Raw genomic sequence first — 11,521 nt, 5'->3', positions numbered from 1 at the left:
GGTTTTCCTCTTATAAAATGCTTATTGGGAAAAAAGCTTCATTATAATATAATTTGTGTTTACCACGATTTAGCTAGAAAATAATAATCTAATGTCTCATATGTATCCATAAAATGAAATCTTCATACTATTTTATCCTTTGAGCTGATATAAGGCTATAAGACAAGAAAACAAAGAATTCAGTATATGCCGTAACAGTGTTGAGTAATAACCAATTCAATGATTCATTATTTTCTATGAAACTTAAATAATGAAGATTTGGAATACTGTTTCCATTATAGAAGCAGACTACATTCAAATTGCATCTTGAGAATTGATACCAAACATCTTTTGGGGATAAATTCACTGCAATTTGAAGTCTGGGAAGGCAACCAACATATTTAATGGAAAGAAGATGGACACGTTTAGTATGTGCTTAAACAAGAGACTTAAAAAAAAATTAAACCCCAGCCAATGAAAATGGTTTCAAGTTCTGCTGAGAGAACATCTCTCTCACCAGCAATTTACATGAACAACAAATGAAAACAGAATACAACATATTGGTTGTGTTCTGGTTCCCTTAAACATAACCCTTCCTCCTGGCCTCAACTAGGGGTTGGTAAACTATGGCCTGACAGTCAAATCCTGCCCCCTCTTTTAGTAAATAAAGTTTTACTGGAACACAGCCACACTTACTCATTTACATATTGTCCAGGGCTGTTTTTGAACTACAACAACAGAGGAGAACAGTTGTGACAGAAACTGTATGGTTCACAAAATCTGAGATATTTACTATCTGGCCTTTTAAAGAAAAAGTTTGCTGATCCCTGACCTGAACAAAGGCCTATAATTCACATGGGAAGGACCATGTCAGCTCAACCCATTCTAAATTATCCACACTTAGGAAAACAGTTTTAAAGTTTAAATTTTAAGAAATATATTGGTAGGCCGGGCACGGTGGCTCACACCTGTAATCCCAGCACTTTGGGAGGCCAAGGCAGGAGGACCTGAGGTCAGGAGTTTCAGACCAGCCTGGTCAACATGGTGAAACCCTGTCTCTACTAAAAATATAAAAATTAGCCAGGCGTTGTGGCGGGTACCTGTAATCCCAGCTACTCGGGAGGCTGAGGCAGGAGAATCACTTGAACCTGGGAGGCAGAGGTTGCAGTGAGCTAAGATCGTGCTACTGCACTCCAGCCTGGGAGACAGAGTGAGACTCCGTCTCAATAAAAAAATAAAAATAAATAAAATACATTGATTTATATCCTGGCTGGGTTTAGTTTTGGCTTTAGTGACCAAAAGCCCAGCACTGGGTTGGCACCATTACCAGGAACAACTACCAGGATTTTAAGCAGTCTGCATATTTCCTGCTGGAAGTTCTACTTTCTAAGATAAGTGCAATTAATTTCAGAGACACAAAGTTCTGGCCGCTCAAAACTGGTGAAGGGGCTTTAGAAGCAACAGACCCCAGGTTCAACACCCACCTTCCAAAATTTCTTAACAAATGGTAAGTGGGAATCATTACTTAAGCTTTCAGAGGCCCAGTTTCTTCACAGGTAAAGTGAGGGTATTCTACCTCAATGAACAAGTGAAACGTTGCAATGAACGCAAGGTGCTTAAGGCGAAGGTCTGATGCTCTCTAAATGTAAGCATATGAAAGAGGAAAGGAATTACTGTATTTCAAGATTTCCAGAAGAAACTCTCAGGAGCAGGAGCCCTTCTTGATGTACCACTCTCACCTCATCCAAATATTTGCCATCTTTTTTTTTTTTTTTTTTTTTGAGGCAGAGTCTCGCTCTGTCACCCAGGCTGGAGTGCAGTGGCGCGATCTCGGCTCACTGTAAGCTCTACCTCCCGGGTTCATGCCATTCTCCTGCCTCAGCCTCCCAAGTAGCTGGGACTACAGGCACCCGCCACCATGCCCGGCTAATTTTTTGTATTTTTAGTAGAGACGAGGTTTCAACATGTTAGCCAGGATGGTCTTGATCTCCTGACCTCGTGATCCACCTGCCTCGGCCTCCCAAAGTGCTGGGATTACAGGCATGCGCCACAGTGCCCAGCCCTAATATTTGCTATCTTAAGACTCTTTTTACTTCAGTGAACTGTCTATATACATATAGATGTTTCCATTCTTAGTACCACAGAGAAGGGTCTTTATTTTCCTTTAACTTGGCCTCGTGACAGCCCCAAACTCAGTCATCCTCTCTACTATGCTCACATTTCAAGAATCTTCCAAATTCTGACCTTTATTTTATTTTATTTATTTATTTTTTGAGAACGGAGTTTCGCTTTTATTGCCCAGGCTGGAGTGCAATGGCGCAATCTTGGCTCACTGCAACCTCTGCCTCCCGGATTCAAGCAATTCTCCTGCCTCAGTCCCCCGAGTAGCCGGGATTACACGTGCCTGCCACTATGCCCAGCTAATTTTTTGTATTTTAATACAGATGGGGTTTCACCATGTTGGCCAGGCTGGTCTTGAACTCCTGACCTCAGGTGATCCACCCGCCTCGGCCTCCCAAAATGCTGGGATTACAGGCGTGAGCCACCGTGCCTGGCCCTGACCATTATTTTAAATCAGTTATCCTTTTGTATCTGTGGGGGATTCCTTCCAGGACCTTCCTCAGACACCAAAATCCATAGATGCTCAAGTTCCTTCCATAAAATGGCATAATATTTGCATATAACCTACACACATCCTCCTATGTAGTTTAAACCATCTTTAGATTACTCACAATTTGTAATGCAAAGTAAATGCTATGTTAATAGTTGTTATACTGTGTTGTTTAGGAAATAATGACAAGAAAAAATGTCTGTACATGTTCAGTACAGACACACCATCCATTTTTTTCCTGAATATTTTTGAATCCCAGTTGGTTGAATCCACGGATGTGAAAACCCACAGATATGGAGAGCCAACTCTATACTGTTAAAATCACCAGCTTCCAAAGAAGCTCTTGTAGTATTAGTTCGTTCTTGCACTGCTACAAAGAAATACCTGAGACTGGATAATTTATAGAGAAAAGAGGTTTAATTGGCTCATGGTTCTGCAGGCTGTACAGGATGCGTGATGCTGGCATCCACTCAGCTTCTGGGGAGGCCTCAGGAAACTTACAATGGTGGAAGGCAAAGGGGAAGCAGGCACGTCACGTGGCCAGATCAGGAGCAAGGGTAGGGGCAGAGGTGGTACACACTTTTTAACAACCAGATCTCCCAAGAACTCACTCACTACACAGTACCAAGGGTGGATGGTGCTAAACCATTCATGAGAACTCTGTCCCATGATCCAAACACCTCCCACCAGGCTCCTCCTCCAACACTGGAGATTACAATTTGACATGAGATTTGGTCAGAGACACAGATCCAAACGATGTCAATCAGCTTTGCATGCTGAGGTCTTCCCTATGTTCTCTGTGCTGTCCACACAAAAGAGGTCAATCTAGGCCCCAACAATAACACAAAATATACAGAAAAATAAGTCCAGGTAAGATTTGGAGAGAAGAGCTTACCACTCCTGCTTGAGAGACACAGAGACAGAAACATGGAGAATTAGTTCTGGGTCTGAAATGCACACATGCAGCTATGATACAGCAACTTTTACTTGTGTTATTATGGTATCATTAGGATCCTCAAATACCAAAGACAAGAATGAATGTGCATCTGAAGGACCGCTGGGAACAAGTTAATGTTTGCCTGTGAATATACTGTTTTAAAATACCTAAAACTTGTACATTTGGCAATTTCAGAAAATAGAACAAAGATTAGTCTTAGTTTAGTTTTGATGAAAATGCCAGTTTTTCCTATTGGATTTGAGGATGGGAAAATAAATCTTCTATACTTGATACTCTATACATAATCTACCCATCTCATATATAAACGAAAGACTAATGCTTCTTTCATTTTCTCAGTGGGGAAAGAAAATATACATTTCTCATGCTGAACTTGGCTGCAAATTACAGTAATTCAATTTTAGCAGATTTGAGTTGTTAAAAGAGCTTCTTTAAACAAAGGTTATGAATATCAGAAATAATGCAGACCAACATACATTCAGTATATTTGGGGCCTCAGAAACTATATGGACTTCAACTTGCAATCTAAATCCTCCACCACAGACACTAATGCTAGCCATTATCATTCAAATTACAGTTGTCTGTCTATGTCAAGAGAGAAAGCACTTATGCAGGATGCATCATTATCTGTGGACTGTCCCTAAATTTGGGGGCAGAATGATGAAACATAATAACAAAACCCCATGTCTCTCTTCTAGTACTTCGAGGTTCAAGCCTCTCACATTTGCCTCTAATCAAAATATGGAGTACAACCTGCCTACTGTTTCCTAGTAGGGAGGTGACAAAGTCTTGGGATTCTAGAGATGTATGTCCCTGTAATTGACAGAGCCCTGCTATGTCTGTCAGGTGTGGTCTTCAGGTAGAAATTAAAGTAACGTTATGATTGGGGTCAGTGTCTTCCGAAAGCATTAACATGAAAGCAAGCATAGTACTTCTACCACAAACCAGGCCTGAATTCTTATTCTGGGTCCTGTCTGGAGCCTTCACCACGAGCTCTGACCACAAGCTAAGCATACAAATGAATGCTGTAAAAGAAATGATCTTCTATGCAATCTACCACAGAAACAGAGGCCTCAGAGATTTCACTAAACTCTGAATATAGTTTATATTGAAAAGTCTAAAATAATCTCCCTAATTCTGGAAAGAGATCTGGTAAAAGGAGTTAACAGAAATTAGGAGATGGGGAGGGCAGTGAGGACTAGTGATTCAGATGCTTTGGGAGGGAAGTGGTACTACCTGAGGTGTTCAAGGACTCCCAGTTAGAGCTGTGGATTCCAAAGGTGCCCGGCGGGAAGTCTTATTTCACACTGCCCACTTACCTAAGCGTATACTGTGCCAGAGACTTACTGATACCACCAAGTATCTGTCACTGAATCAGCCAGACTAGTGCAAATCACTGTCAATGTTGGTCATCATAACTGAATTCCCCAGCGTAGATCCCAACATATGCTGACTGAATTAGAAGCGAAAGTGTATTTTAAAACAGATTTCAGGTAAAGCTGATAAATGCCTGGCCAGACCTGAAATTGAAATGTCTCTGATAATGATGAAACACAAGCCAGTGCATCTGGCTAGCTACATCTGTCTTCCCAGGCTTCAACAGAAGTTGGGATCTACCTTGGAAGAATGCACAATAGAACTCTCGTGAATTAGCTCAAAGAATTTAATACTTGTTGCAATTTTCTCCAATTTAGTATATGAAATAATAACATAGACAGCAATTACCATAAAGAAAAACTTCAGGTGCAACAGCATTAGTTCAACAGCTAGGATCAAGTGTCAGCCCAGAATAACAAATTTCATTCATTTTATCTCCAGCACTGGAGACATGCTGCTACTAGCTTTAATAGTCAGGAATGTCTGCTGGCTAAATGACTCTGCAGAGCTAGTCAAGTGAGGGCAGCCTGCGACAGTTTAATTGGTCTGCTCGCTATAACTCTATCTGGGGGCTGTAAGCAGTGGACTATAAACAAGCACAAAGCTGCACTCGATGCAGAGCAGAACAGCCTGCAGGAGAGGGGAAAAAAAAAAAGGAGAGCCTCTGATGGCAGGATCTCTCATTTACACTGGCGTCAGGTTGGCTACAGGTGAACTGGAGCAATGTAGGCACTGCAGCAGAAGAAAGGTGGGGTGAAGAGAGCAATCATTTATCTTGTATTGATTTCTGGACACCGTCCTAGATCCAGTCCAAGATAGAATGACAGTTTTCAGTTTTGTGCTTGCAAGAGAAAAAAATGACGAGCACCAGTCCTCCTGTTTCTGATCATATTTCCTTTAGAAACCATGCCACCCATAGATTTTTTTTCGGACAGAGAAATCCAAACAAGTTTATCACTGAAAAAGAGGGTTAGGGGCTGGTTAATCAGCCATTTGTCTTTGCTCTGGATCTGGGAGTCAAGGGGTCAAAACCAAGCACAATTGGGCCCTTTGGTTTTATCTCAGGTAACTGCGCCCCCCCCCCATTTCTGGTAATTGAACCCATTCCTTGTGGTCAGGGTTCCTGTCACTCATATTCAATGTCTGTCATTACTGAGAAATGCTTCATGTCATATTACACTGACAGAACCACTACAGCAAAGCTAGCAAGATTCCCCCAGCACCAGAGGTAAGACAATGGGAGCCTCTTTCAGACCAGTGATGTTTAACATTTTATGTGCTGACACTGTGTCTGTAAGCACAATATAATGAAAGTCTAGTAAATGGGAGATAAAAATTCATACTTTCCCTCCTTCAGGAGCTGCCAAGCACTATCAGAAATAAAACAAGTTGGCAGCTCCAACGATACCATTGCACCAGTGCCACGCACGGCAGGCATTTTCTAAGTGTAGTGAGTGGATTTATACACGGATACACTCACAGCCGGGCACACATGTTCCCACTGGTTTTTTGATGTGGCTGTGTACAAAATACCCTTCCCCTGGCAGGGTGTGATTCACTGTCACAGGGTTAGTAACCTTAGACATCCAGCTTTTCTCTGAACGTATTTTGAGACTCTCAAACTATGTAAGGGAGAGAAGAGATGACCCCATTGCATCTTTAACAAAGTATGACTGTCATTCTGTTTGGAAGTCTCAAAAAATGAGTTTTGAGGCTGAGTGTGTCAAAAATCCCCAAGTCCAGTCTTGAATACTGTTGACTCCTCATTTTCAAGGCTGTTCAACCAACCTGCTTTCCCATCCTTACGGTTCATCACTTCTTGCCATGCAGTTTACACACGAGTCTCCATGTTATTCACTCTCTATCACACTTTGCACCTTCATGCCCCTGGGCCTTTGCACATATCCATTCCATTTGGGAAGCCTTTTTTGGGCATCTTCCTCCTTCAGGACCCAGCTTGTACCCTACCTGCTCTATGGATGGGTGTTTGATTCCCCTATTTTCACTATCTTCTTCATGGTTAAAAGCTTAGGCTCCAGAATTAGGCTGGGGTAGTTTGAATCCTTGGCCTGTCATTTAGGCGAGTTTGTAAACTCTCTGTGCCTCAGTTTCCTGAGCTGTAAAGTACAGTTAACACCTCATATGGTTGTTGTGTGGATTAAATGAGATTACCCACAGTAACAGTTACAATGGTTACATGGTTACAAAAGTGTCCAGTACAAACACTCAATAAATGACGGTTATAATGACAATAATAATTATAATAATAATAAATAATATTATTATTAGCTACTACTGACATTCTCAAAGCACTCTGCTTACATCAGTAACAGGATGTTTCACTTTTCCTTGTTTTATAGTGACTGGTTTCCACTGTGCTGTTCCCACTTGGCATAGAGCTGTGGGCGGGCATCCACGTCACCTGAGAATTTGTTAGTAATGCAACTATTCAAGCCCATTCAGGAAGGGCCTGCAATCTGTGTTTCACAAGCCCACAGGTGATTCTAATGCTAAAATTACAGAACCACTGGCCTAGAGCATGGGCTCTGGAACCAAACTTCCTGCTTGGGAATCCCAGCTCCCCTGCCTCCCAGCCTTGTGCCCCTGGGAAGGTTACTTGACATCTTTTGGCTCCACGTACCCTTTTCTTAAAATTAGAGATAATAAACATACCTACCATTGTAACAGTTAATTCACATAAAGCACTTAAAAAGTACTTGGCACAGAGAGGCACTTAATATGTACTAGTTAGTATTATTATTATTTAGGATTAAACACATTCATAATACATGCAAAGGATTTGGATGCTTTTGTAGGGGTTCAATGAGGATTTTAATTTTTAGTGGTATTCTTCTGAGTTTAAGCTTCCTGAGGGCAGAGACCCTGTCTTATTCACCCCCATCAGCTGCTGGAGCTGAACCCAGGCTTTGCTTTAAGCAGGCACTCTGAGAAAGGTTGGCTGCCTGGAGCTCCCTGGTGAATCCACCGGCCTAGAAGTCAGGCTGGGTATTTATTTGGGGTTGTGCTCTGTTGGCTGCAAGGCAGAGAAATGAGACAATTCACTTTGGCTTCGGCAGCTTTCCCGAGGCCACCAGCCTGTGGCCAATTGTCTTTTGCACAGATCTTTCCATCCCAGTTCCCAGGCTGCTTCCACTCAAGGTCACACCCCCTAAGCCTGGTAACTTTAGATTTCAAAATCATTTTGACTTGATATTTTACAGGGAACATGGCAGGCTTAGTAAGCTTAATCTCGCTCTCTCTTTTTTATACACCGGGGGTGGGACACCTTTTAACCTATCTGACAAAGCTTTAAAAAAGCCTCTGCTTAGAAACAGACTGCAGCCTGAAGCAGAATGTAAAAGCCGGCCGCCAGCTTCCCAGGCTGCCCGCCGAAGTGTTCCCAAGCTTTCCACGCTGGAGGAGGCAACCCAGGAAGAGGCACAATCACTCAGCACTCCTCTGCCATAAGAAACTATACTCACAAGTTCATTTCCCTCTACATCCCTTTCTGGGGAAAATCAAAATTGGTCGAGGAAAAGTAACAGCTATCTAGCTAGTGGTTAACCTTCTCTAAGTGGGCCGATTCACTGATCTCTTAAAATGGCCACGCATGCCCTATACCAAGAGTATTAAAAAGCTGATTTTGCAGTCAAGGAATGGATTGACCTACTTGGGAAAAGTTGCTACTTTAGACAAGTGCCAGGACCATAATAAATAGTAAATGTGAGCTGTTATTTTATTAGATGAAACCACACTACTATGTTCACTATAAATAATATAATTCATGTAGCTAGTCAATATCAAAACTATAAATATTCCGTCCATGAGGGTCTGCTATTTATACAATAGAAGATAGGATCCCCCCAAATATATATTCATAAGTTTGCCACATTAGCGGTTAGCAGGAGGTGGTCTCTAAATGCCTAAAGAGGCATTGTTATTGATAGCAAAAAGAAGGTACTTTAAAAAAATTACATTCAACTCCAATGAATAAATAAATTCCATGTCTTGATGATCATTTCTACTATCATTCCTCCTAATACCAGGTTACTGATAATTTGAGATTTCTCCTACTGCCAGTAGTGGAAATTTAGGGAAGAAGAGATTTGAATAAGCTATCTTTTGATTCATGAGAACAACGTCAAGTAAATCCAGGTAACAGAGAAACTGAAATTAGAGTGGTATGAAAATAACTCATGTTTCTCTCCAATGGCACTATCACTATCACATAGGGCATAATAATATTCAAATACAATGCCAGCAGTAGGGTCACAGACCCTATTCCACTACTACTGGACGAACCTTGGATAGGGTCTTAGACACTGACTAGATTCCCACAACGTCCAATGGTAATCATTTTCTAGCGTTCTACAATGAACCATGAAGAAATTCAGAGAGGACAGTTTCAGATCTCAAAGCAACACACTCTGAAGAATAAAAATGAATTATATTCACCAAGCCAAGTGGAGGAAGTGCGTTGCAAAGAGAGTTCTAATGCTGAAATATCACATTGCCAAATGTCCCTGTCAAATCGTGGTTTAATTACCTTGGCCTCCATGCCTCTTATAATCACCTGTCATTAGCAACAATGCTTGCATCTGTTTACACGTCTGTCAGAAATGCCAGCCCCGGGCAAGCCAGGGGATAAGAAAATTTTATTGGGATATGCCCTCAATTGAAAAAAGATCATCTTAAAGTTGACCTATCTATGCCCAGGCCAACCCTTAAAAAGATAATCTAAGGAAAGGATCCCTGAAGCAAACATCTACATATTATAGAAATACATTTGAAATAGGGTTGCCTTAGTTCTAAAACCAAAGTGGGACCAGGTGTGGTGGTTCATGCCTGTAATCCCGGCACTTTGGGAGGCCGAGGCGGGCGGATCACCTGACGTTGGGAGTTCGAGACCAGCCTGACCAACATGGAGAAACCCCGTCTCTACTAAAAATAAAAAAAATTAGCCTGGCGTGGTGGCACACGCCTGTAATCCCAGCTACCTGGGAGGCTGAGGCAGGAGAATCGCTTGAACCCGGGAGGTGGAGGTTGCAGTGAGCCAAGATTGTGCCATTGCACTCCAGCCTGGGCAATGAGAATGAAACTCCATCTAAAAAATCAAAAAAAAAAAAAAAAAAAAAAAGAGGAAAATTTAGATGTTTCATGACTGTATTATGCCTCCTTTTATAGCATTTCTGCTTGTCTGTGGGAAATACACCGGTGAGATGTGTTCTAATTGCAATAGTCTTCATGATCTTTTCATCCTGATGGTCTCCTGAACCTTACAAGGTAAGGAAGAAGTACCTACTTCTTCCACTAATTTTCCTCTTCTCCTCCAGTGACTAGATCTGCTTTCTTCAGCACTTAGTAGCTGCCACTACCTGCTCGATTTGGAGAATTTTCTCCCAAAGACAGGCTTCATAATAGACCATCCACTCCCCAGAGCACTCTTTCCTCCCCACAGCCCTAAAAACAAGCACACAGATCCTCTTGGTTCTACATTTAGCATATCAACGGCAAAACAGAGAAAGAGACAGGGAGAGAAATATCACAGGGATGCTCAAAGCCCGTCATGTTTTTAGTTAGTGGTCAGTGATTTTTAGGTTCTCAGATGTTAAATGGTTTGAGCTGAAGTTTTGTCAATAGTTATCTTTAACTTGATCTGAATTCAGTTTCATCATCTATAACATGGGGATGAAACCACTCACCTTTGTATGATTACTACAAGGAAAAAATTTAAAGATACACACAAACCATCAACACATAGGAGGTGCAAAATAGATTTTTTTTTTCAATTTTTATTTAAAAATTTTTTTGTAGAGATGGGATCTGGCTATGTTGCCCAGACCGGTCTCGAACTCCTGGCTTCAAGCAATCCTCCCACCTTGGCCTTCCAAAGCCCTGGGATTACAATCATGAGCCATCACGCCCAGCCTCAATAGTTTTGAGCTCCAATTTTGATGCCCTCTTTCTCTCCATAAAGACTTCCCCAATTCACACTGACTACTTATTTCAAAGAGCTCATGATGTACTTATGGTCAATGTTATTTAACTTGGCATTTATCTCACAATCAATTATGTCTCTTTCCCAACAACTAAACTATAACCTTGATTAGAGGAACTGTGTTTTCCACAGCACCTAACACAGCACTGGCCACACAGTGGAAACTTTCCATATACTTTGTAAATAGAATTTGGATTTATGTTTCATCTGTCAGCAAACTCCATGATGAAGTCTTTACTCCAACCCTAAAATGTGACCCCTCCTTCCTCTCTCATCCCATCTCACTTACTTCTCCCTCTGTCATATGGACTGGTTCCTTCTCTTCCCCCTCATCTCAGCTTAAATGAGGCTTCCCTAAAAAGTTCCATTCCCCTCCCCAATTGCCTACCTGTTGCCTTTCTCCATAGTTCATGTCATTATCTGACATCCTCTTTTTTACTTGCTTGTTTATTTTTAGTCAGCCTCCTGCCACTAGACTGTAAGCTCTACCAGCACAAGAAACAGGCTGTGGTTTTTTTGTTCACTCTTGTATACCCAGTTCCAGGGACACTGTTAGGTGTTCAATAAATATTTGTGGAATAAATGAATAGCTCTTGTTTTT

The 11,521-nt window shown here is 41.6% G+C and overlaps 1 protein-coding gene across 6 annotated transcripts in view; it reads right to left on the bottom strand.

Moving 5' to 3' along the window:
- The window catches only part of FTO (FTO alpha-ketoglutarate dependent dioxygenase), a 404,110-nt gene that overhangs the window by 142,803 nt on the left and 249,786 nt on the right, over positions 1–11,521 (bottom strand). The gene's annotated exons all lie outside the window — the stretch shown is intronic.

This window comes from Pan paniscus, chromosome 18, assembly GCF_029289425.2.
Source record: "Pan paniscus chromosome 18, NHGRI_mPanPan1-v2.0_pri, whole genome shotgun sequence".
Classification (NCBI taxonomy): Eukaryota; Metazoa; Chordata; class Mammalia; order Primates; family Hominidae; genus Pan; species Pan paniscus.
This window is presented reverse-complemented; position numbering and strand designations above follow the sequence as displayed.